We start from the raw sequence: 27,694 nt of genomic DNA, 5'->3' as shown, positions 1-27,694 counted from the left end.
CCAGCAGCTATGACGAAGAAGAGGAGGAGGAACAGCTGGAGTTGGAGCAGGAATTTCCTGCCACCACTGACGAGGGCCAGAGCGGTGCACGTTGGACTTCCACAATTCAGCGCGAATGGTCAGCAGAAGCAGACCAGGAAGAAGGTGACGACTATGATGCATCACAACAACTATCACAACGCTCACAAGAGGATGATGAGGATTCTGGTAGGACTCTGGCACACATGGCTCAATTCATGCTAGACTGCATTGAACGCGACCCACGCATTGTGCGCATTCTGGACAACACCAATTACTGGGTTTATACCCTTCTGGATCCACGGTACAAACACAATGTTCCAAAACTGCTTAAGAAAGAGTCAGACAGGTCAAAATGGAAGAATACCAGCAGGCCCTTGTGGAGACTTTAGAGAGGAGATTGACATCCTCCCCCTCCTCTAGCCAGTTGTACGCCGACAGACTGACTTCCGCAAACCCAGGACGACCAGGAGGGCAGCAAACAACACAAGCCGCAGCTAGTGCCCAAAAGGGAATGGTATCGGCAGTGTCCTTGGAGTGGGAAAATTTTCTGACACCCATGCAGCAGCAGCCCACAGAACAGCAAGCGTGCAGATCCACCTCCAACACCGATCGCCTGGAGAAGATGGTCAAGGACTACATGTCAGATGGCGTAGCTGTGTCTAACAATCCATCTGCACCCTTCAACTATTGGGTATCGAAGCTAGACACCTGGCACGAACTGGCAATGTACGCAATAGAGGTGCTGGCTTGCCCGGCAGCCAGCGTTATGTCGGAACGCTGTTTCAGTGCTGCCGGAGGCATCGTCACAGATCGGCGTATCCGCCTCTCCACAGAAAATGCAGACCGTCTGACTCAAATTAAAATGAATCAATCCTGGATTGGAAACGACTACGCAACACTCCAGGACCCCAACCAAGTAACATGACCAATGAACATCTGGGATGGTTTAGCGTTTCCGGTCCCTGTTTATTGAACCTCTCATCTGTATTACATTTATGACTGCATGGCGGCAAAAAGCATTGCTGCTATATCCGCACGCTTTTTGTCCTCATGCAAGGCCTGGGTTGTTGTGTCTCAAAAAGCATGGCCTTCTCCTCCTGCGCCTGCTCCTGTTCCATCACGTGTGCTGCTGCTGCTGGGTTAGCGTTGCCGGTCCCTGTTTATGGAACCTCTCATCTGTATTACACTTATGACTGCATGGCGGCAAAAAGCATTGCTATATCCGCACGCTTTTTGTCCTCATGCAAGGCCTGGGTTGTTGTGTCTCAAAAAGCATGGCCTTCTCCTCCTGCGCCTGCTCCTGTTCCATCACGTGTGCTGCTGCTGCTGGGTTAGCGTTGCCGGTCCCTGTTTATGGAACCTCTCATCTGTATTACACTTATGGCTGCATGGCGGCAAAAAGCATTGCTATATCCGCACGCTTTTTGTCCTCATGCAAGGCCTGTGTTGTTGTGTCTCAAAAAGCTTGGCCTTCTCCTCCTGCGCCTGCTCCTGTTCCATCACGTCTGCTGCTGCTGGGTTAGCGTTGCCGCGTGGTCCCTGTTTATTGAACATCTTATCTTTATTACATTTATGACTGCATGGCGGTAAAAAGCATGCTATCCGCACGCTTCTTGTCCTCATGCAAGGCCTGGGTTGTTGTGTCTCAAAAAGCGTGGCCTTCTCCTCCTGCGCCTCCTCCTGTTCCATCACGTCTGCTGCTGCTGCTGGGTTAGCGTTACCGGTCCCTGTTTATGGAACCTCGTCTCTTTATTACATTTATGACTGCATGGCGGTAAAAAGCATGCTATCCGCATGCTTCTTGTCCTCATGCAAGGCCTGGGTTGTTGTGTCTCAAAGCGTGGCCTTCTCCTCCTGCGCCTCCTCCTGTTCCATCACGTGTGCTGCTGCTGCTGCTGGGTTAGCGTTACTGGTCCCTGTTTACGGAACCTCTTCTCTTTATTACATTTATGACTGCATGGCGGTAAAAAGCATGCTATCCGCACGCTTCTTGTCCTCATGCAAGGCCTGGGTTGTTGTGTCTCAAAAAGCGTGGCCTTCTCCTCCTGCGCCTCCTCCTGTTCCATCACGTGTGCTGCTGCTGCTGCTGGGTTAGCGTTACCGGTCCCTGTTTATGGAACCTCTTCTCTTTATTACATTTATGACTGCATGGCGGTAAAAAGCATGCTATCCGCACGCTTCTTGTCCTCATGCAAGGCCTGGGTTGTTGTGTCTCAAAGCGTGGCCTTCTCCTCCTGCGCCTCCTCCTGTTCCATCACGTGTGCTGCTGCTGCTGCTGGGTTAGCGTTACCGGTCCCTGTTTATGGAACCTCTTCTCTTTATTACATTTATGACTGCATGGCGGTAAAAAGCATGTTACCTGTGCAAAGAAACATGACATTTTCAGCATTTAAAAGACAGTTTTTCCTTTGAAACATTACAATCTATTTTCTCAAAAAATATAAGCTCTTTTTCAAATATTTTTTTTCCTCTTGTACCCACTCCCAAGGTGCACATACCCTGCTAATTTGGGGTATGTAGCATGTAAGGAAGCTTTACAAAGCACGAAAGTTCGGGTCCCCATTGACTTCCATTATGTTTGGAGTTTGGCGCGAACACCCGAACATCGCGGCGATGTTCGGCGAACGTTCTCGAACCCGAACATCTAGGTGTTCGCCCAACACTAGTATCAGCCAGGTGGGGGGCTTTTGCATTGCTGGATTGTTTCCTATCAGGGTAATCAGACGCAATCTCTGGTTTGATGTTGGGATATCCTGAACCTAAAACCATTGAGGAAGCAATCTTTTTGGCAGTGCGGGTTGATCGTAGATTACGATATCAAAGACAAACCCGTGGTAAGGACCGAGTCAAATATGTCTCCTATACCATGTCTCCACCGGCTTCACCGCCACCTGAGCCAATGCAAATTGGTCAGTCCAAATTAACGCGGGCAGAGCGGAATCGCAGGAAAACGGAGCAGCTCTGTTTGTACTGTGCAGAGGAGGGTCATAGAGTGTAGAATTGCCCCAGGAAGTTGGGAAACGCTGCCGCCTAGGAGTAGTCAAAGGTAATACCCTAGGCGTGCAGTCTTTACCTCTACATGACAATCGTCTGCTACTTCCCTGTTCTGTCACATGGGAGGGTCAGACTGTTTCCACTGAAGCTTTCATTGATTCCGGTTCAGCGGCTAATTTTATTGATTATGATTTTGCTGAAAAATTGGGAATACCCATGCTCCCTTTGGATCAACCGATCCGGGTCACTGCTGTGGATGACTCTCCTCTGCAGAGTAGGCATCCTTTATCTTATACTCCAAATTTGCAACTCACGGTGGGGGTTTTACATGGGGAAAGTCTGCAATTTCTGGTTCTGCATATGGCAACCTCTACCATCATTCTTGGCATCCCCTGGTTACAAATTCACTCGCCTCAGATCGACTGGGTTTCAGGTCAGCTAACGAGCTGGTCATCCTATTGCTATCATCATTGTTTCTAGTTCCGGCGTTTGTGTGGGGAAATTGAAGATTGGAGAAGAGGCGTCTAAGATTGAGCCTGGTTGAGCGGCCCGGGATGAATCCCGTTTGGTCAGGGTGTATAATTGAAGTTATGTGGGCGTTAAGTCTGGTTGCTAGAATCTTGGTAAGAATTTTGATATCGGTGTTAATTAGCGAGATTGGGCGGTATGATTCACAATACAAGGGGTCTTTATTGGGTTTGGGAATTAGCGTAATGAGGGCCTCATACATAGATGGTGGCATGGAACCCGTTTTAAGGATGTGTTGATATAAAGATAGGAGGTGAGGGATCATCAGCGTTTTATTTTTAGCGTACCATTCAATAGGAATGCCATCTGGGCCTGGTGTTTTGTTATGTTTGAAAGAGGCAATTGTTATGGCTATTTCTTGAAATGTAATAGGTGCGTCCAGGTCTCTTCTTGACTCATCTGATAATGTTGGCAGATCCAGGCCCCCCAGAAATTCGTCAATTTCTACCTTCACATCTCCAATTTTAGTAGTGTACAGATCGGAGTAAAACTCTGTGAAGGTTTCAGCTATCTCAGGCGATGTGTCGGCGAGAAGCCCTGAGGGTTTTTTTATAGCTGGAATGGCTCTGAGGTCGGAGTTGGCTTTCAGCATATATGTAAGTAGTTTGCTACACTTGTTTCCGAACTCAAAGAAACGTTGTGAGTCAATAATATTTTTCCGCTTAGTTCTTTCCAGATTTGTCAATGCAAGATCACGGCGTGCTTTTTGCCAGGTAGTATAGTTTTCCTCAGTGGGATTAGCTATAAGTGCTACTTTAGCTGCACCTGCTGCCCGTTCATGGTAATTCTGAAGTGCCACCTCATTTTGTCGTATTCTAGTTAATGAAGCACGAAAACAGCCACGCAGCACTGCCTTACCCGCGTCCCAACATGTGGAATCATCCACTGTACCTTTATTAAAATGCCAGTATTCCCTCATACCATCTTGGCATTCTTTCAGAACAATTTCATCTTCCAACCAACAGGGGTTCATTCTCCACATCACCTGAGATTTTAAGTTTGGCCATCTTAATTTACAAAGCAGTGGGGTATGGTCTGATATACCATGCGACAGGTAAGCAATAGAATCCACCAGTGTCAGAGCCTCCTGCGAGGCCAGACACAAGTCGATTCGGGACATCGTTTTATATGAATCTGAGAAACAGGAGAAAACCTTGTCATCTGGGTATTTCCATCGCCAGATGTCTTGTAAAGAATATGTTTCTAGCCAATTGTTAAATGTAGGGAAGGCTCTGCCTTTTTCATGTAGTCTGTCTAGTTTTGGGTTTATCACGGCATTGTAGTCCCCCATAATCATTATGGGACCATCCATGAGGGGGTGCAGTTTTTTCATTAGGTCATCCAGTACAGAGCGGTTAAATGGGGGTGGAATATATATGGCGGCTACTAGTAACGATTGACTTTCTATTAGACATTTAATGATTACATAGTTCCCTTTGGGATCTATCCTAGTTTCTGTTATGGTGCCCGGGAAAGATTTGGCCACTAAAATTGCTGTACCCCTAGAGAAGGAGAAATGGTGAGCTAAATAATAATGTGCAATCCAGGGCTTTTTGAGAAGAAATGCTCTGGCCCCCAGTAAATGTGTTTCTTGGAGGCAGATAATCTGTGGGGCGAGTTTACGGATCTGGTCAAAGACGAGTTTTCGTTTAATAGCGTTATTTAAGCCTCTAACGTTCCATGAAAGTAACGAAATTTGAGTCATAGTGACAATTTTATCATGTCAATATGGCAGGATTGCTCACCATTTCTTCTTTCGAGACACTGCTGCTCATAAATTAGCCGATAGGGGGTCCACCAGACTAGCATCGTGTAAACAAACATAAACACAACAAAAAAACAACAACAAAAACTATACCACATCACTCACTTGATTTGAGTGTAAACCCTGAGTGCAAAGCGTAACAACTCTACTTCCTTTACCCCCCCCACCCTACCCCCTGTCTTAAACTACAGAGAGTCTTGAGCCCTTAACTTTCTGATTAACTAGGGAAAAAAAAAAGGCCGCTATGTTCGGCACACTTGTGAATTAGTGGTGGATACCCTTCGCAACCATCCCCGCCCCCACCACACCCAGCAATCGCTAAACTAGCGCAGTATTTGGGCTTGTATCCTAACCTCTCCCGGTCCAGCCACCAGGGGAGTATAACCTATAGGTTGTTTATGTTGTGGCCCATCATTTAATATTTTCTCCCCCCTACTGTCCTGCTTATCTAGCTGTGTTCTAGGATTGTTTTACTCAATTTTATCAATTTCCTTGCCCAGGAGAGGATGTAATCGTCTATGATGCAGTTTCGTGGGCTCATTAAAAAAGCCTGCTAGGTGAAATCGGCTACATCTACAGAGGCCCACCACTTGTTTTAGTAGAATGCCCGTGCTTGTAAAACAACAATGTGAGTTTGGCTTTGTTTAGGTTTTACCCCCGCTTGTGAAACCAGCACATTCAACCAATGTGTAGGAAAAAACAATGCTTATAAACAGAAACTCAACATTCAGTGTTCCCTGAGAGTAGATGCCTGCAAGAGAAGTATTAGTAGCACATTTCAGTAATGTACATTTGCCTATACAGCACAATCAGAGGAAGGTCTTGTTAACTTAAATCAACAAGATTGTTCAGCAACTATTAGCTTTCAGCTATGGGAAAAAGATATTTCAACCCAAGAGTCCACTACTCAGATGAGCAAAATTTAACATTCAGTGTTCCTTGCAGATAGATGCCTGCATGAGACATGTTAGTTACATATTTCAGTAAGGTATATCTACATCAACAGCACATTCAGGGGAAATCTCATTACTTTAGTAAACAAAATTGTCCAGCAGGTGTCACCTTTCAGCTATGAGAGAGAAGCACTGCCCCTCATAAACCCAGTCACCAATCTCTGCTTTGGAATGATTTAACAGGGAATTGTTCTGAGATTAAACACAGGAAGGCCATCAGGTGTCACTAGTGAGCTGTAGAAAGTGTTTCATCTCTGTTGGGAATGCTGCTTGTCTTCAAGTTCAGTGACAGAAGCATTCAGATATGAGAAAAATTATACAGTGGGTTTAAATCCAATAGTTTCTAAAGGTAGTGCGTTTTCAAAAAGATGTGTACATGATATCAGAGTTCAAAGCTACTTAAGAGCTCAGTCAATATTATATCTCACCAAATGTAGATCATTCCGTCAAAGTCTGAATCGACACCCATGAGCAAAGCTCTAAGAGGATTCCTTAACAGGAGCTGATCATTTATCTTGTGACAAGACAAAAAGGGACAGTTTTAACCCCACAAGGCTAGCGCTTCCTTTTCTTTTCCAGAACTGGGATAGGAATGCCCTTTGCTTCCATCCAAGTAATTGCTTCAGCTGGAGTCGTGAAGAAAAGTGTCTTTCCTCTGTATTGAACCCTGAGCTTAGCAGGGAATTGCATATTGTACTCCACTTGTTTGGCTCTAAGGCCTGCCTTCACTGCCTGGAAGTAGGCATGGTCGGAATAGCCCATTTCCGTTTCAATTCCGCATTCCGTTACCAAATTTTAAATCTCTCTCTCTCTCTCTCTCTCTCTCTCTCTCTCTCTCTCTCTCTCTCTCTCTCTCTCTCTCTCTCTCTCTCTCTCTCTCTCTCTCTCTCTCTCTCTCTCTCTCTCTCTCTCTCTCTCTCTCTCTCTCTCTCTCTCTCTCTCTCTCTCTCTCTCTCTCTCTCTCTCTCTCTCTCTCTCTCTCTCTCTCTCTCTCTCTCTCTCTCTCTCTCTCTCTCTCTCTCTCTCTCTCTCAGTAGGGAATTGCAGATTTTCAAAACAGCTTATATACCATAGCTGGGATTTGAACCCACAACCTAGTGTGTAGTAGGTATGTGTCTTAACCTCTAGACCATGACCCACACTACATGCTAAAGCTGGCGGTAGCATAAACCATACTTCCATTATGATCAATTCGATAGAAAAAGTAGCATGATTAAGGATTTGTACTTTTTAAAAAGCATGCTTATATACCATAGCTGGGATTTGAACCCAGGACCTAGTGTGTAGTAGGTATGTGTCTTAACCTCTAGACCATGACCCACACTACATGCTAAAGCTGGCGGTAGCATAAACCATACTTCCATTATGATCAATTCGATAGAAAAAGTAGCATGATTAAGGATTTGTACTTTTTGAAAAGCATGCTTATATACCATAGCTGGGATTTGAACCCAGGACCTAGTGTGTAGTAGGTATGTGTCTTAACCTCTAGACCATGACCCACACTACATGCTAAAGCTGGCGGTAGCATAAACCATACTTCCATTATGATCAATTCGATAGAAAAAGTAGCATGATTAAGGATTTGTACTTTTTGAAAAGCATGCTTATATACCATAGCTGGGATTTGAACCCAGGACCTAGTGTATAGTAGGTATCTGTCTTAACCTCTAGACCATGACCCACACTGCATAGTAGTAGTTACCTGTCTTACCCACTAGTAAGGGAGAGGCTGCAGCCTCAGGGCGCAGTGTAGGAGGGGGTGCACAATTCATTCAGCTGTCATTCCCAATTGTGTTTGAAGCAGAAAGAAATAAGAAAAGGTGATACATGGCAGCGACTGCAAGCCAGATAAGTAGAGATTAAGGTGTTGGGGGTGGGGGGTGGGGGGGGGCCCTGGGGCCCATTATGGTCAATTCGATAGAAAAAGTAGCATGATTAAGGATTTGTACTTTTTGAAAGCATGCTTATATACCATAGCTGGGATTTGAACCCAGGACCTAGTGTATAGTAGGTATCTGTCTTAACCTCTAGACCATGACCCACACTGCATAGTAGTAGGTACCTGTCTTACCCACTAGTAAGGGAGAGGCTGCAGCCTCAGGGCGCAATGTAGGAGGGGGTGCACAATTCATTCAGCTGTCATTCCCAATTGTGTTTGAAGCAGAAAGAAATAAGAAAAGGTGATACATGGCAGCGACTGCAAGCCAGATAAGTAGAGATTAAGGTGTTGGGGGTGGGGGCCCTGGGGCCCATTATGATCAATTCAATAGAAAAAGTAGCATGATTAAGGATTTGTACTTTTTGAAAAGCATGCTTATATTTGAACCCAGGACCTAGTGGGTAGTAGGTATCTGTCTTACCCTCTAGACCAGGGGTCCCCAAACATTTTGGGTTGAGGGCCGGGTCAACATACTTCAGACCGCTGGGGGGCCGGAGTAAACATAAAATGATGTAGAAGTCTTTGCGGACCAGACAGTGAAGCATACCCAGGTGACAATCTGCAAGCCAATTGGACAGCAGTGTCACCTGATGTGGAATTTAATTGGAAACCAGCAAAATTTCTGCTTTCTGGCTTCCATGTGGATGGGGGGTGCTGCACTGCTATTCCATATGTGGACCACCAATATTTAAAGATGTAGCTGACTGCATTTATAAGCAATACATTTTCTGTGTGGGGGGCCGGTAAGAAAGCCTTAGGGGGCCACATTCGGCCCGCGGGCCTTAGTTTGAGGACCACTACTCTAGACCATCAACCACACTCAGGGCCAGGCTTTAGCATGTAGTGTGGTCAGAGGTGGGACAAGGTCCTTCAGCACCCAAGGCTGAGACAGCAAAGTGCGCCCCCCCATCCCTCCCACCCCAGCTGTCACACACTCTACTTATCTGGCTTGCAGTCGCTGCCATGTATCACCTTTTCTTATTTCTTTCTGCTTCAAACACAATTGGGAATGACAGCTGAATGAATTGTGCACCCCCTCCTACACTGCGCCCTGAGGCTGCAGCCTCTCCCTTACTAGTGGGTAAGACAGGTACCTACTACTATGCAGTGTGGGTCATGGTCTAGAGGTTAAGACAGATACCTACTATACACTAGGTCCTTGGTTCAAATCCCAGCTATGGTATATAAGCATGCTTTTCAAAAAGTACAAATCCTTAATCATGCTACTTTTTCTATCGAATTGATCATAATGGAAGTATGGTTTATGCTACCCCCAGCTTTAGCATGTAGTGTGGGTCATGGTCTAGAGGTTAAGACACATACCTACTACACACTAGGTCCTGGGTTCAAATCCCAGCTATGGTATATAAGCATGCTTTTTAAAAAGTACAAATCCTTAATCATGCTACTTTTTCTATCGAATTGATCATAATGGAAGTATGGTTTATGCTACTGCCAGCTTTAGCATGTAGTGTGGGTCATGGTCTAGAGGTTAAGACAGATACCTACTACACACTAGGTTCTGGGTTCAAATCCCAGCTATGGTATATAAGCTGTTTTGAAAATCTGCAATTCCCTACTGCATGATATATGGATGGATGGATGGATGGATGGATGGAGGAGAGGGAGAGAGATTTTTTGTGCTATTCCGGAAAATTCCGTCGGAATTATAAAATTTCCGTGGAATTCCGTTTGAGAGGTATAGGAATTCCGATTGACTACCGGAATCGGAATTCACCTAATTCCGGCCGGAATCACGGAATTTATAATTCCGCGGAATTTTCCGAGCATCCCTACCTGGAAGGAGATGCGTAGCTTCTGCACCTCGGATGAGAAATCCTGGTAAATGGAGATTTTTATGCCATTATAGGTAAGGTCAGGGGAATTTCTTGCCTTGCGGAGTATGTCCACCTTATCTCTATAATTAAGCAGTTTTGCTATCATAGGTCTTGGTGCTGCACCTGGTTTTGGTGGGCCTCCGGGGATTCTGTGTGCTCTCTCTATAGAGAAGGTATGAGAGAGTTCTAGATCACTAATGGAGGATTTTATCCAATTTTCTAGGAATATTTCTGGGGTGGTTCCCTCTGACTTTTCTGGGAAGCCCACAAAGCGGAGATTCGATCTGCGAGACCTGTTTTCAAGGTCGTCCAGCTTCAGGCTGTGTGAGTTAGAAGTGGTATTAATGTCAGCTTGTGCTGCCTGCAGAGGCCTAATGGCATCCTCCAGGTCACTGATCCTCCTCTCAGACTCCACTGCCCTTTCCCTCATCTTCTTCATATCGTCCTTTACAAAGGAGAGGTCTGTCTGGAGGGTGTCTAATCTTGTTGTTACGCTGAGTTGGAGAGATTTTATAGCTTCTAGGAGATCTGATCTGCTGGGTTCTCCCTCCTCCTCCTCTGATTCCCCCTCCATTACAGTCTGGGCCTGCTTCTTCTTTCCTCCCCTCCTATGCTTTTTCCTCTGGGGTTTGGGCTCTGCTGAGTCACTTACTTCATGTGCTGAGATTGGGCTTGATTCCTCCTCTGCCTCCTGGGATGTTTCAGCAGGGGGAGAGTCGATGCTGGCCTCTGCAGCTGCCTCAGCTGTGGGTGGCATGGTTGCAGGCTGGCTGGAGCCATCTTGGGCAGCTCCATGTGCAAATCTTGCCAGCTTCTCTGCTGCAGTGTCGGCCATAGGAGGCCCGTATTTAGTCATGGCTGGCGTCAGAGAGATGCCCAGGGTCTTGGCTGCCAGGTGGTGTGCGGCGATCGGGCGGATGCAGGGTCTAGCAGGAGGATGGAGCAGGATTCTAAGTGTGCCAGAGGAGCTGCTGTGAGATGTGTCCTCACTCCTCCATAGCCGGCCACGCCCCGCTATCATCATTGTTTAGTGAAAGTAAACATGGGTAATACCAACATTCAGGTTGAAGGTGTACCAAAACAATACGCAGAATTTGCCGACGTCTTCTGTCCTAAGTCAGCGGACAAGCTTCCCCCCCACCGTACCTTCGATTGTCCCATTGATCTGAGATCTGGTTGTATGCCACCCAGGGGTCATCTTTATAACCTATCTGGGCCGGAGAAACTAGCTGTGCAGGAATACATCAGGGAAAACTTGGCAAAAGGGTTCATCCGTTCCTCTCGCTCACCAGCAGGGGCAGGTTTCTTTTTTGTAAAGAAAAAAGACGGAGGCCTCCGTCCTTGTATTGATTATCGAGGCCTGAATAAGATCACAGTGAAAAACTGCTACCCTTTGCCGTTGATTGACGATTTGTTCACGCAGGTGACCAATGCCAAGATTTTTTCCAAGCTAGATCTCAGGGGTGCATACAATCTAGTCCGTATCAGAGATGGTGACGAATGGAAGACGGCCTTCAACACACCCGATGGGCATTACGAGTACTTGGTGATGCCCTTCGGGTTGTGCAACGCACCGGCCGTCTTCCAGGAGTTAATCAATGAGGTGTTCAGGGAAGTGTTGGGGAAGTTTGTTCTGGTTTACTTGGACGATATACTGATCTTTTCGTCCAGTCTCTCTGAACATCACCAGCATGTCAGATGTGTTTTGAAGAAGTTAAGACAGGATCGACTTTATGCCAAACTGGAGTAATGCCTCTTCGAGCTAGAGTCAGTAGCCTTCTTGGGGTACATTATCTCCACTTCTGGTCTCTCGATGGACCCAGGGAAAGTCTCTGCTGTTCTGGAGTGGCCTCAGCCTGTGGGGCTGAAGGCACTTCAGAGATTCCTGGGGTTTGCTAATTACTACAGAAGGTTCATTAAGGGGTACTCAACCATCATTTCCCCTCTCACCAGTCTCACCAGGAAAGGGGCTGACACTCATCACTGGTCACCAGAAGCTCATGCGGCCTTTTCGACACTAAATAAACTGTTTTGTTCTGCCCCGCTACTGAGGCATGTTGATGTTGCCTTTCCCTTCATTGTAGAGGTTGATGCCTCAGAGGTGGGGGTGGGAGCTGTGTTGTCTCAGAGGTCAGGTTTGCAGGGCAAGTTGCATCCATGTGCCTACTTTTCTCGCAGATTTTCACCCGCCGAGAGAAACTATGACATTGGCAACCAGGAGCTCCTAGCCATCAAATTAGCGTTTGAGGAATGGCGACACTGGTTGGAGGGTGCAGAACATATTATCACAGTTTATACAGATCACAAAAATTTGGAGTATATTGAGGGGGCTAAGAGACTTAGCCCTCGCCAGGCCCGATGGTCCCTGTTTTTTGCCAGATTCAGATTTGTAATCACGTATACTCCCGGAAGCAAGAATGTTAAGGCCGATGCTCTCTCCAGGTGTTTTGAGCCCGAGTCAGTGCAGTCTGCAGCCCCTGAAACCATCCTACCCCCAAAGGTAGTTCTGGCAGCCATTGAGACATGGACAGATTGGACAGCCACGTTGAGTCCCTACCAACAGGATGTTCCAGAGGGAAAACCTGAGGGGGTCATGTTTGTGCCATTACCTTTCCGCTTACAAATCCTGCAATTCTTTCATTCTCACAAGAATGCCGGTCATCCCGGAGCCACCAGAACCCAGGATCTAGTAGCTAGATGTGCCTGGTGGCCTACCTTGGTTACAGATTGCAAGGAATTTGTAAGAGAGTGTGCGGTATGTGCAAGGAGCAAACCCACTCGTCAGGCCCCCGTTGGCACTTTACAGTCCTTGCCAGTTCTCAGTGAACCCTGGTCTCATATTTCCATGGATTTTGTGGGTGAACTCCCTCGGTCTGAAGGCAAGTCAGTCATTTGGGTGGTAGTGGACCGTTTCAGTAAGATGGCACACTTTGTCCCTCTGAAAGGACTCCCCTCGGCCCAGGAATTGGCTGATCTCTTCATCCTGCACATCTTCCGGCTGCATGGCATTCCGGAAAATGTAGTGTCAGATCGGGGAGTCCAATTTGTTTCAAAATTTTGGAGGGCCTTTTGCCATCAATTAGACATGGAACTTGCATTCTCATCAGGCTATCACCCACAGACCAACGGTCAGACCGAGAGAGTTAATCAATCATTGGAACAATTCCTCAGGTGTTATGTTGCTGATGCGCAGAGTTTGCGCACAACAACCTGAAGAGCTCTTCTTCTGGGTTCTCTCCATTCCAGGTGGTGTCAGGGAGGTCACCTAAGTTTACTCCTTTGCCGGTCGCTTCTACTCCTTTCCCAGCTCTGGAGGACTGGCAAAGGGCTCTGAAAGAAATTTGGGGAATGGTTAAGAGAAACCTAGGGAAAGCTTTCCAAACCCAGAAGAAGCAGGCCGATAAGCATCGGTCAGTAGAGTGGAGATTCTTCCCAGGAGATTTGGTGTGGGTGTCCACTCGTCACTTGGCCTTAAAGCAACTGTCACCCAAGCTGGGTCCTAAGTTTATAGGACCTTTTCCAGTGGCCAAGAAAATCAATAAAGTCACGTATGCCATTGATCTCCCACCCAGCATGAAAGGTGTGAGATCATTCCATGTGTCCCTGTTAAAGCCAGCAGTACAGGTGGACTTCTCCCCCCCCCCTGTGTTGGTGGATGACCAACCAGAGTATGAGATTGAAAAGATTCTGGATTCTCGCCTGGTACAGAATTCTGTACAGTATCTGCTTCACTGGAAAGGATATGGCATAGAGGAGAGATCTTGGGTGCCAGATTGCCGCATGCATGCGGAAGAATTAAAGAAAGAGTTCCATGACTTACATCCTGGGAAGCCTGGTAGAAAGTGTCCGGAGTCCACTCCTCGGGGGGGGGGGGGGGTGTACTGTGACGGATTGCGGAGAAACCGCCGCGCCTTCTGACAGTGAGGCGGCGGTGTCCGCGCACAGAGCGGCGGTTTCCTTGCAGCAACATGCGTCTAGTTTGGCTGGACCCAGTAGTGCACACAGATGGAGCTACGCGCGCGCGTGCCGCAAGACAGGCTCTTTATACCAATAGGAGAAGGGTCACCTGATCGTGGCGATCAGCTGATCCCAGCTCAGCTGTTGATTGGTTGATGGGAGCTGGGTGGCGCTGGAGAGCGCTTCACTATATATATATCTCTTGCTGTTCAGTTGCTGGTTGTCTGGCATTGCGAATGCCTATGTGTTAGCACTCAGACCTAGTCAGATCTTTCAGTGTGGTGGAACCAGATTCCTGGGAATCCACACTCAGCCAGTTTACTGTGTATTATCTGTGTTATTCATTAGACCAGTTCCAGGGTGTAGAGACCACGGACCTCACACCCCAGACTAGGAATACTGTGTATCATCTGTTTTATTCCTTAGACCAGTTCCAGGGTGTAGAGACCACGGACCTCACACCCCAGACTAGGAATACTGTGTATCATCTGTGTTATTCCTTAGACCAGTTCCAGGGTGTAGAGACCACGGACCTCACACCCCAGACTAGGAATACTGTGTATCATCTGTGTTATTCCTTAGACCAGTTCCAGGGTGTAGAGACTACGGACCTCACACCCCAGACTAGGAATACTGTGTATCATCTGTGTTATTCCTCAGACTAGTTCCAGGGTGTAGAGACCACGGACCTCACACCCAGACTAGGGAACTTGTGTTATCATTCTGTTATACATCAGACTAGTTCCAGGGTGTAGAGACCACGGACTTCACACCCAGACAAGGGAACTTGTGTTATCATTCTGTTATACATCAGACTAGTTCCAGGGTGTAGAGACCACGGACCTCACACCCAGACTAGGGAACTTGTGTTATCATTCTGTTATACATCAGACTAGTTCCAGGGTGTAGAGACCACGGACCTCACACCCAGACTAGGCATTGTTTGATATCTGTTATGACGTATTGCTTCCCTGATCACTCCTCTGATCACTGATTCGCTACCTTGCACTTCTGATATTCCGTTGCCAAACCCTGCTTGCCTTGGATATCGAATCAGCTTCCTGTTTTTGTACTTTATCTGTCAGTGTGTTGTCGACCCGGCCTTCCCGACCTTTCTGGCTGTCACCCACCCCTTGGGTGCTCAGCCCTCCTGCAGGGGCCCTCTGCTTTCCAGAGAGGGCACTGCTGCAAAAACAGTCAGGGTCTCCTTCTCCTGGAGTCCTTGACTGCAGTAGAGTCTGTCTCTACTTATTGGACCACCTGCTACCCCGGTGGTCCAATTCACACTGTTACATTGAATACTTACATGCTTCCGGTGTCCAGAGGTTAGCAATATATCTGTATTATCAGTGATTCTGCAGATTATCAATAATCAGGTATATATCTGTATTCTTGGTGATACTGCAGATCACCAATATTCAGATTCTCTCTGTGTGTTGACACCAATCGTTACAGTCGACCTCTGAGAAACTTAGAAGACATCATGAGGGATTGTGCATGTATTGTGGTGAAAAGGGGCATTTTGTTCAAAATTGCTTAGCAAAGAGGAAGGCGGAAAACTTCTGCGCCTAGGTGTAGTTGGGGAATCTCACCTGGGTGAGCAGATTCTTCCCCTTAAAGTTAAAAAATATTACTGCCTGTAACTATTGTTTGGAATAGTCAGTCTAGTTCTGCTCAAACCTTTGTTGACTCTGGGGCGGCGGGTAACTTTATTGATTCTGAGTTTGCCGCTAGTTTAGGAATTCCAACCTTGCCGTTGCTGAACAAGCTTTATGTTACTGCTGTAGACGATTCTCCTCTTCAGAGTGGCCAACCCATTGCTATTACTCCTGAGGTTTCTCTACAGATTGGAGTGTTGCATTTCAAGAAACTGCAGTTTTTTTTTCTTAGCATGCCATCCAGTCCCTTGGTTCTAGGACTCCCATGGTTGCACACATACAATCCCCACATTGATTGGTGCTCTGGTCAACTCACCAATTGGTCTTCTCTGTGTTCCGAGAACTGTTTAAAAAAGATTCCACTTCACAATGTAGAAATTGTGTCTGACAAGTTACCGTTTCAGTATACATTTTTTACGGATTTTTTTTCTCCTCGGTCTGCTGACAAGTTGCCTCCTCACAGACCCTATGACTCTCCTATTGATTTGCTGCCAGGTACTATGCCTTTTTGGGGACATCTGTATAACCTCTCTGGCCCCGAAAAACAGGCTCTGAGAGAGTATATGAAAGAGAATCTTGATAAAGGTTTTATTCGACCATCTAGCTCTCCAGCTGGGGCAGGTTTTTTCTTTGTAGAGAAAAAATACGGTGGATTATGTCCGTGCATTGATTACAGGAGCCTGAATAAAATTACTGTAAAAAACAGATATCCGTTACCTCTTATAGAGGATTTGTTTTCTCAAGTATCTGGCACAAGAATATTCAGTAAATTGGACATGAGGGGTGCATATAATTTGATCAGGATACGACAGGGGGATGAGTGGAAGACGGCTTTTAACACTCAAGATGGACATTATGGGTATCTATTGATGCCCTTTGGCCTATGTAATGCCCCAGCCGTCTTTCAGGACTTTGTTAACAATGTATTCAGGGATGTTTTGGGCAAATTTGTTGTGGTTTATTTGGACGACATTCTGATCTACTCCAATTCATTATCAGAACATCGTGAACACGTGAAATGGGTACTTCAGAAATTAAGATAGAATTCCTTATTTGCCAAACTAGAAACATGTCTTTTTGAGGTCACTCAGGTACCATTATTGGGATATATAATTTCTGACTCTGGCCTATCTATGGATAAAAAGAAAGTATCCACAGTTCTGGACTGGCCACAACCCAGAGATGTTAAGGCTTTGCAGCGGTTTCTGGGATTTCTGAATTACTATTGCAAATTTATCAGGTAGCACCATTGACAGATCTGACCAAGAAAGGAGCTGATCCTTCTAACTGTCATTGTCGGCCTGTGAAACCTTTGCCTTACTAAAGGCAGCCTTTTGTTCTGCTCCCATATTTACACATCCTGATATATCACTACCTTTCTGTGTGGAGGTTGATGCCTCTGAGGTAGGAGTAGGGGCAGTTCTTTCGCAGTACTCAGGTCAACCTGAACACTTGCATCCTTGTGCTTTCTTTTCCAAGAAGTTTGCACCGGCAGAGCGTAATTATGACATAGGAAACAGGGAACTCCTAGCATTTAAGATGGCATTTGAAGAGTGGAGGCATTGGCTGGAGGGCGCTGAACATTCTGTCACTGTATACACAGATCACAAAAACCTAGAATATGTAGAAAAAGCTAAGAGACTCAATCCCAGACAGGCACGATGGGCATTATTTTTCTCACATTTCAATTTCACTATCACGTTTAAACCAGGAAGTAAGAATGTAAAGGCCAATGCTTTGTCCAGATGTTTTGATTCTGAGATTTCACAGCCTAAGACTCCTGTTCCTATAATACCTAAACACTGTGTGGTCGCCGCCACAGACACTCATGATTTCTCTGATCTGCCCGAATTATCTTCCTTTCAGGAAGACTGTCCACCTGGAAAACCTTTGGACGTATACTATGTACCGATTCACCTTTGTCTACAGGTGCTTCATCAATTTCATGACACCAAATTAGCAGGACATCCAGGTGAGACCAAAACCTTGGAATTATTAACACGTCATGTTTGGTGGCCAACTATAAGAAAAGACTGTAAGGCTTTTCTTGGCGCATGCAACACCTGTGCCTGAAGTAAAGTCTCTAGGAACGCTCCTAGAGGGAGTCTGATGCCTTTGCCCATTCCTCATGTTCCTTGGACTCATTTTTCCATAGATTTTGTAGTTTATTTGCCTTCTACTGGTGGGAAAAGTGTTATTTGGGTGATCGTGGACAGGTTTAGTAAGATGGCTCATTTTGTCCCCCTGTGTAAATTGCCTTCTGCCAAGGAATTGGCAGAATTGTTTATAAAACATGTCTTTCGTTTGCATGGTATTCCGGAGAACATCGTGTCTGATAGGGGAGTTCAGTTTATCTCCCAATTCTGGCGGTCCTTCTGTTCTCGTTTAGGTATCTCCTTGTCATTTTCATCTGGTTTTCATCCTGAGACCAATGGTCAGACTGAAAGAACCACCCAATCCCTGGAACAATATCTCCGGTGTTTCGTTTCTGACCGTCAGGAAACCTGGCTGCAATTTCTACTTTTTGCTGAATTTGCATTCAACAATCTTCAAAGTTCTTCTACCAAGTTGTCACCCTTTCAGGTGGTTACTGGCCGGAGTCCTCAGTTCTCCTCATTTTCTAGTCCACATTCGAGTTATCCGGCTTTGGAAGATTGGATTTCTCATATGCAGTCAGTCTGGTCTCAGGTCAGGCAGAATTTGCAAAAGGCAGTTTCTCAACAAAAACATCATTCTGATCATCATCGAACCCCTGAGTAGGATTTTAAACCTGGGGATCTGGTGTGGGTTTCGACTTGTAACATTCCTCTTTGCCAGCCTTCTGCCAAGCTGGGGCCCAGGAACATTGGCCCTTATCCTGTTTCAGAAAAAATTAATGAAGTCGTTTACCGAGTAAACTTGCCCCAATCTATGAGGGGAGTACGTTTTTTTAATGTATCTTTATTGAAGCCGGCGGCCAATGTTTCTCTGTCATCCGCCCCCCACCTCCGATTGAGGTGGATGGTGAACCTGAGTATGAGGTGGAAAGGATTCTCGACCCTCGGAAATTTCATAACTCTCTGCAGTACTTGGTGGACTGGAAAGGTTATGGGCCTGAGGAGAGGAGTTCCAGCACGGCAGGTTCATGCCGACAATTTAGTTTGGGAATTTCATTGTCATTTCATTGTCAACATCCTGATAAGCCAGGTAGGGAGTGTCCGGAGTCCACCCCTCAGGGGAGGGGGGGGGGGGGTTGGGGGTAAGGTTGGGGGTAATGTAACAAAATTACATTACTTCAGGCTGCTCTGACAATGTTGAGCAGCTGCAAGAGGCTTCCTCTTTGTTCAGACACATCCCCGGCTCCCCTGTAGATGTGAGTCAGCGTGTTGTTTCTGGCAGTTTCCCTAGGAGGACGCGCACAGCTCAGAGCTGCCTTTATAGGTTAAGGAGGTGTGTCTGAGGTGTGTCAGATGATTCCTGTGGTCAGCTGACACTTGCTGCAGGGATTTTGCTGATTGGTCCGATTTTCCTTGGGGCGTGGTCTGCGATATATTCCTTCTATATAAGCCCAGGGCATTCAGTTACTTGCTGTCCGTTATAGCTATCAGTACGCTGAGCGCTGGACCTTGCCTTGCTATTTTGCCTAAGTCAGCTAGTTTTTGAGAGCTATATATATATATATATATATATATATATATATATATATATGTAGACCCTGCCGATATATATGTACTCTAGTTAGATCAGTCTTGTATATTGTATATTGTAAATTGTATATTCTCCTGATTGTTATCCTGTGTATGACCCGCCGTGCGCCTCATTTTGATTTGTCTCATCCTTCCTGTACTACAGACATCTGATACTCGGTTCTGACCTCGGCCTGTTTATGACTCTGTCTCTGCCTTATACTCTCTGTACTGCAGTCATCTGATGCTCGGTACCTCTGTTTCTGATACGTGTATGACCCTTGGTTATCCCTGACTTCTCGATTTTTATAGATCTGCTAAGTACCTAGTGCCCCAGGCATTACAGATAGCCATTAACGGTACAATATTTTCCTCGGGTGTGGTCATTCCACCAGATTTTTATAATCAAATTGTACAGAAAGCCATGCAGTATGTGCAGAAAATTGATGTGAAATGTTTCTATTGTTAATTGGAACACAGAATTTTGGCAATCAAAATGTTGGATTATGCAATCATATTTGGAGAGAAAGTGCCCTAGTGTTAAAAAAGGTAATCACCTGGATTTAACAAATCTAATGGGTAAGAGCCTTCCATTGGATAACTACTATATGAATAAATTGGTGCCCAAAGAATGAGGTCAGCTGACTACCTGAATATACAGAATGAGCAGGTTACTCCCTCAGTGACTTTTTTCTTCCCTGATGGGCACATTCCAAGATGCCAGTGCCAGGATTCATCATATTGTAAGAGAGTGGTTCAGGGAACATGTGACTTCATTGTGACACATGGATTGGCCACCATGGAATCCAGACCTCAACCGCATTGAGTAGCTTTGGGATGTGTTGGAGAAGAATTTGTGCAGCGGTCTCTTTCATCATGTCTACAAGATCTTGGTAAAACATGAATGCAACTCTGGATGAAAATAAATGTTGTGACATTGCAGAAGTTCATTAAAGAGAATCTGTATTGTTAAAATCACACAAAAGTAAACATACCAGTGCGTTAAGGGACATCTCCTATTACCCTCTGTCACAATTTTGCCGCTCCTCGCCGCATTAAAAGTAGTTAAAAACAGTTTTAAAAAGTTTGTTTATAAACAAACAAAATGGCCACCAAAACAGGAAGTAGGTTGATGTACAGTATGTCCACACATAGAAAATACATCCATACGCAAGCAGGCTGTATACAGCCTTCCTTTTGAATCTCAGGAGATCATTTGTGTGTTTCTTTCCCCCTGCATCTCTCATGCACTGAAGTTTCAGGCTGCTCTTTTCTTCCTGCAAACAGCTTTGCCCTTGTCTATAATTCCTCAGTATGTGAAAGCCCAGCCAGCTCAGAGGACGATTTATCCAGCTTGTAAAAGATAAGAGAGAAGAGAGAATCTGCCATAATCTAAATAACACACAGGCAGTGTGCAGAGAGGGGCCTGGAGGGGGGAGATTCATCACAGAACCACAACACTGAAGAACTTGTCAGCCTTCCAGACACAGGCCGACAAGTCTGACAGGGAAAAGATACATTGATTTATTACAGAGACTGTTATAGTAGAAAGTGCTGCAGTAAGCCAGAACACATTAGAATAGCTTTTGGAACTTGTAGGATGATAAAAAACAGGATGCAATTTTTGTTACGGAGTCTCTTTAAGTAATGCCACAGGGATTTCATGCAGTAACCAAAACTGGTCCAATGTAATGTTATAGTGTGTGGCTTTTTGTTTTCTTTTTTTTTTTTTTGACAGGGAGTGTATATTCCCCATATTCCAACTATAAAAAAAACTTGAATCCTCCACCATATTTCTGTTCTCTAGTGTCTTTTAGACTGTAAGCTCTTGTAAGTCCTCTGTCTCTTTTCTTTATATGGGTCCTACCAAAGTAACAAGTATTTGATTGGTGGATGTTCTGATTGTACTTTGCTAAAGTTATATAAGTGTTTATTTTACTTGTATTGGTGGATGTTTGTTGTAAAATGCATAAGCTGTGTTTGCAGGCCCGGAGTTACCATAAGGCACTATAGGCTACCATAAGGCACTGTAGGCACATGCCTACAGGCTCCTGACGATGCCTTCCTCTAGCCTTACCTATGCAGAGTCCCGAGTTAATGAGAGGTTACTTACCCAGCTCTCTGCATTCCGCTGACCAGATCTCCCTTCAGTCAGGGCACCTCTAGCTACATAATGCTGAGGATAACTCGTTACCTAATACTAAGTGGCTCCTGTAGTCACCTACACCGGGCAAGGGAAGTAAGGGGTGAATGACATCTGGGCTAGCCAGCACACTTGCGGTCCAGTTCTGCAGTTGTTTGTAGGTTCTAGGGTGCAAGGACATCTGTATAGGTTCCTGTGATGTAAATCCGGCTGTAACGGTTGGGTGTAGCAACTCAGGTGTCTGATTATATAGTGATCTGCAGAATCACCAATAATGCAGACGCTATACCTGATTATGTGGTGATCTGCAGAATCACCAATAATACTAGTATAGCCAAAAGGGTGCAAAGAGTGTAGTGCTTGGTGCAACCGTAATATAATAGTTTGGCGAGACCTCACCAGAGGGGCTGGTGAGGTACAATCAGTACAAGCCCCAGCACGCTGGAGATACTGATACTGAAGAGATAGAATCTCCCGAGGAGCGGGTGATTCAGACTGTACTGCAGCCTAGAGGACACCTGAGGAGCAGGTGCTACAAACAATACTGCAACTAGTGATCACCTGAGGAGCAGATGATTAAGACTGTACTGTAGGCTAGTGAACACCTGAGGAGCAGGAGTTACAAACAACACTGCAACTAATGATCACCTCAGGAGCAGGTGATTAAGACTGTACTGCAGGCTAGTGAACACCTGAGGAGCAGGAGTTACAAACAGTACTGCAACTAATGATCACCTGAGGAGCAGGTGATTCTAAACTAGAAATCCCTCACCAGAGGCTAGGCCCACTGGTGAGGACAGAGTGGTCAAACAGGCTAAGTTCGGCAACAGAGAGGAAGTATCGAAACAGAATCGCGAGGCAAAGGAACACGGGTAAACAGGCAGAGGTTCAGCAACAAGTCAGATAGGCAGAAGTACAGAATCAATGAGCAGATGCAAGATCAGAGTGTAGCCAGAATCATACACAGATAATCAATAACAATATAGCAATATCCTAGTCTAGGTGTGAAGTCTTTGGTTTCAACACCTGGGATCTAGACTAAGGTCTGAGCGCTAACACAGAAGTATTCACGACAGCAGACAGTTTCCGAATGAAGCCCGGAGGCTTAAGAAGCAGAGGAGACCTCACTGGCACGCCCCCTGTAGTCAGCCAATCCTGGGCGCCGTGAGACTCCTCTGATGTCAGCCGACCAGCAGGTCAGCTGACGAGCCTCCTCCCAGCATAAAGGTCCCGTCTGTGCGCGCGCCCACGCGAGACGGTGACCCATTGAAACAACGAACGTTCCGTCCTCGGCGTCCTAGACGCCGGGAGGACGGAGAGAGGCACGGAGGCAGCTGCTGTGGCGGTGCTGTTCGCCGCAGCTGCCCCGTTGTTCATTACAGTACCCCCCCTCTAAGCGTGGACTCCGAACACGCACCACCCGGCCTATCTGGATGCAGCCTATGAAACTCCTCCCTGAGCTCCTCCGCATGCATGCGAGAGACTGGTACCCAGATACTGCAAAGAATTACGCACTCGCCGGGAATCCAAAATCTGTTTGGCTCTCCATTGACTACCACGGGGGAGGGGAGGTAGTGGAATCCACATACACAGCAGGTTTTAAAAGTGACACGTGAAACGTCCTACCACCCCTGAAACTGGGTGGGAGCGACACCATGTAGGTAACATTATTCACGTTCTTAGAAACAGGATAGGGTCCTATAAATTTGGGACCCAATTTAACAGAGGGCTGCCTTAAGGACAGATGCCGAGTGGAAATCCACACCAAATCTCCCGGTGCAAATTTCCATTCCACCGAACGTCTTTTGTCCGCATGCTTTTTCTGAAGGGAAAAAGCTTTTCTGAAATTTTCCTTCACCTTTTTCCAGATATTTTTCATGGACACAGACCAGAGTTCCAGAGCTGGAAATGGTGATGTCAACACCGGCAGTGGTGAAAATTTGGGTGACCTCTCCGTGACTATCTGAAATGGGGAAAAGCCCGAAGATACACATCTCAAATTATTGTGGACGAACTCAGCGTAGGGTAAAAACTTAACCCAATCGGTCTGGGCATCAGCCACATAACACCTGAGGAACTACTCAAGGGCCTGATTTACCCTCTCGGTCTGACCGTTGGTCTGTGGGTGGTAGCCGGAGGAAAACGATAACTTCATCCCCATTGATGACAGAAGGCTTTCCAGAAGCGCAAAGTGAACTGGACTCCCCTATCTGACACCACATCCTCAGGAATCCCATGCTGTCTGAAGATGTGGAGTATGAACAGTTCTGCTAGTTCCTGTGCAGATGGGAGTCCGTTTAAGGGAATGAAGTGTGCCATCTTACTAAACCTGTCGACCACCACCCATATGACCGTTTTACCCTCAGAGAGAGGCAGTTCGCCCACGAAATCCATGGACACATGGGTCCAGGGTTCCTCGGGTACCGGAAGAGCCTGCAAGGTGCCTGCAGGAGCTCGCCTAGAAGTCTTACTCCTGGCACAAACGGCGCAGCTTCCCACAAACTCTCTACAGTCAGAACTGATTGAGGGCCACCACACACTACGACTTTATAATTCCTGGGTACGAGCCACCCCAGGGTGACCAGCAGTTTTATGGGCATGAAATGTCTGTAATACCTTGAATCTAAACTGGAGATTAACAAAAAGAACCCCCTCTGGTTTGCCTTCAGGGATTTCCTGTTGAAAGGGGGCCAATTCTGATGCCCAATCCAACCCAACCTCTTCCCTGGAGGGTTCCAAATCCTGCTCAACGGTATTAACTACTTGTACTTCAGTAGCTGCGAGGGGAAACTGCTCTAGACAGTGGATATGGCAGTATGGTGACCAGCTTATTAACTGTCTGGTACTCAAATCAATGTCCGGGGAGTGCTTCTTTAACCACGGCATCCCCAGGATGACCGTGGATGTGGACATCTCTAACACCAAAAACTGCATTTGCTCCCTGTGCAGGACCCCAATCTGGCACAACAATACAGGAGTCTGAGTGATGGTGAGTGGCTGTGGAGAATCGTCCACAGCTGTAATCTTAATCTGTTCCCCCACAGGAGTCAAAGGAAACCCAACTGATCAGCGAATTTTTTAGACATGACGTTAACAGCGGCACCCGAGTCTATAAAAGCCTGGGTAGTGTGAACCTGGCCCTCCCAGGTGATAGAGCATGGAAGCAACATGCGTTTATTATTTAGAGGTAAGACTGGATCGCCTAGGGTAGTACCTCCAGCTACTCCTAGGCGATAGAGTTTTCCGCTTTCTTGGGACAAACGGAAACTATATGCCCTTTGTCAGCACAATATAAACATAGTTTCTCTACACGCCTTCTATTTTTCTCGACCTCTGAAAGCTTGGCATGTCCAATCTGCATTGGCTCGTCAGCGGGTGGAGAGGACGGCGTAGGAGCTGAGAAAGTACAAGAAGAGAACCTTCCTGGGGCCTTAGCCCGAGTTTGCTTTTGATAGCGAACTTGCCTATCAATTTTGATGGCCAAGGATATGGCCTCATCCAAGGTCTTGGGCTCTGGATGACCCAACATGAGATCAGCCACGGCATCAGACAATCCTGATAAAAAACAGTCTAAGAGTGCATACTGCCCCCACCTGGCTGACACCGCCTATCTCCTGAACTCAGCAGCATAAACTTCAACTTAACTGTGTCCCTGCCTGAGGGTCTTTAACTTCCTTTCAGAAGTTACTGCCAAATCAGGATCATCGTAAATCACGGCCATAGCCTTAAAGAATTCTGCCACTGAAACCAAGGCCTCATGTCCAGTAGGAAGACTATAAGCCCAGGACTGTGAATCTCCAGACAACAAAGTCTTAATGAAGGTGACCCTCTGACCTTCTGTACCAGAAGAGACGGGTTGTAATTCAAAATATGATAAACATCTATGCTTAAAGTTACGAAAATCCGAGCGTTGCCCCGAGAATTTCTCAGGTGGGGGAACCCTCAGTTCGATCACAGAAGGGGGTGACACTCGAGCATTAGGGTCTAGTAAGCGGTTAACTGACTCAGTCAGTTGCTCAATCTGAGTCTGTTGTGCGTTAACCGTTTTAATGAGTTCATTAACAGTAGTGGCTAACACATCGACCCGGTTGCAGAGTGTCTTCATATTTTTCTGGTCTGCTGTTCTGTAACGGTTAGGTGTAGCATCTCAGATGTCTGATTATATGGTGATCTGCAGAATCACCAATAATGCAGACGCTATACCTGATTATGTGGTGATCTGCAGAATCACCAATAATACTAGTATAGCCAAAAGGGTGCAAAGAGTGTAGTGCTTGGTGCAACCGTAATATAATAGTTTGGCGAGACCTCACCAGAGGGGCTGGTGAGGTACAATCAGTACAAGCTCCAGCACGCTGGAGATACTGATACTGAAGAGATAGAATCTCCCGAGGAGCGGGTGATTCAGACTGTCATGCAGCCTAGAGGACACCTGAGGAGCAGGTGCTACAAACAATACTGCAACTAGTGATCATCTGAGGAGCAGGTGATTAAGACTGTACTGTAGGCTAGTGAACACCTGAGGAGCAGGAGTTACAAACAACACTGCAACTAATGATCACCTCAGGAGCAGGTGATTAAGACTGTACTGCAGGCTAGTGAACACCTGAGGAGCAGGAGTTACAAACAGTACTGCAACTAATGATCACCTGAGGAGCAGGTGATTCTAAACTAGAAATCCCTCACCAGAGGCTAGGCCCCCTGGTGAGGACAGAGTGGTCAGACAGGCTAAGTTCGGCAACAGAGAGGAAGTATCGAAACAGAATCGTGAGGCAAAGGATAACGGGTAAACAGGCAGAGGTTCAGCAACAAGTCAGATAGGCAGAAGTACAGAATCAATGAGCAGATGTAAGGTCAGAGTATAGCCAGAATCATACACAGATAATCAATAACAATATAGCAATATCCTAGTCTAGGTGTGAAGTCCTTGGTTTCAACACCTGGGATCTAGACTAAGGTCTGAGCGCTAACACAGAAGTATTCACGACAGCAGACAGTTTCCGAATGAAGCCCGGAGGCTTAAGAAGCAGAGGAGACCTCACTGGCACGCCCCCTGTAGTCAGCCAATCCTGGGCGCCGTGAGACTCCTCTGACGTCAGCCGACCAGCAGGTCAGCTGACGAGCCTCCTCCCAGCATAAAGGTCCCGATGTGCGCATGCCCATGCGAGACGGTGACCCCTTGAAACAACGAACGTTCCGTCCTCGGCGTCCTAGACGCCGGGAGGACGGACAGAGGCACGGAGGCAGCTGCGGTGGCAGTGCTGTTCACCGCAACTGCCCCGTTGTTCATTACACCGGGCCTATGTGTATGTATTTGTTATCTACTACTGTTAGTATTTCACCCTGTACAGACTGAAGATGAAATTACGATGATCATAATAATAATAATAATAATAATAATAATATAACAATGATAACTTAAATTGACATTAAGGCACAAGAGTGCTGCAATGCATAAACAAGTTTTACCTGGAGACTGTGACCTTGGCAAGTTTTTATTCAGTCCATGAGGTTTAAGACAGTGCAACCTTTGTATCCAAGATCTCTCCTTTTCTGATAACAAATGTTCTTCAGATCTAACACTCTCCAGACCACAAACCTTAACACCTTCTGTTGACCTGCCATGCTTTTCAAAGAAATGTTGAGCAACACTGCTAAGTCTTTTTCCTTCAGAGTAATGTTGTTCTGATTTATTTATGTTGGAAAAATGACTTTGGATCCGCATGCAGAGCTTATTTTTGGTTTGTCCCACATATATTTTAGGACATGGACATATAATGGCATAAATCACTCTCTTAGTCTTGCAGTTAATTTTATTTTTAATCCTGTTATTTTCTTTTTTTGAGGTATCTGATATAAAGGAGACTCGATACATATATTTGCATGTTGTGCATGTTGAGAAAGGATGATTTAAACATGGGCGACTCTTCTCTACTGTAACGTTTATGTTTTGAGTACTTAAAAGTGCTTCAATCTCTGTTGTCTCATTGCGACAGCTCATGATCATCAGGCATTTTTAGTTTTTTCAAATTTTTGATAGATTCATTTTTTCCTCCCAGTCTTGGAAGCTAAATAAAAAAGAAGATGAACAGGTTATTGCGGTTTCTGTCTTTTCAATTAAACTCTAGACATTTTTCAAATGGCAGATCTTTGGGGGGAAAAAACACCCCAAAGTTGATTCTGCCGCTTGTCTGTGACTTGATAGGGTAAAGTAAAATATTTCTCTTTTT

At 46.0% G+C, this 27,694-nt stretch overlaps 1 protein-coding gene across 1 annotated transcript in view; it reads right to left on the bottom strand.

The window, feature by feature from the left end:
- LOC137542550 (P2X purinoceptor 7-like) overlaps nucleotides 1-27,077 on the bottom strand; it is a 206,591-nt gene extending 179,514 nt beyond the window's left edge. The window contains exon 1 of the mRNA XM_068264561.1: nucleotides 26,934-27,077. The gene's annotated coding sequence lies outside the window, so the exon portion shown is untranslated. The remainder of the gene's footprint in view (nucleotides 1-26,933) is intronic.
- Nucleotides 27,078-27,694: the final 617 nt, after the last annotated feature.

The sequence above is a fragment of the Hyperolius riggenbachi genome, chromosome 2 (genome assembly GCF_040937935.1).
Source record: "Hyperolius riggenbachi isolate aHypRig1 chromosome 2, aHypRig1.pri, whole genome shotgun sequence".
NCBI lineage: Eukaryota > Metazoa > Chordata > Amphibia > Anura > Hyperoliidae > Hyperolius > Hyperolius riggenbachi.
This window is presented reverse-complemented; position numbering and strand designations above follow the sequence as displayed.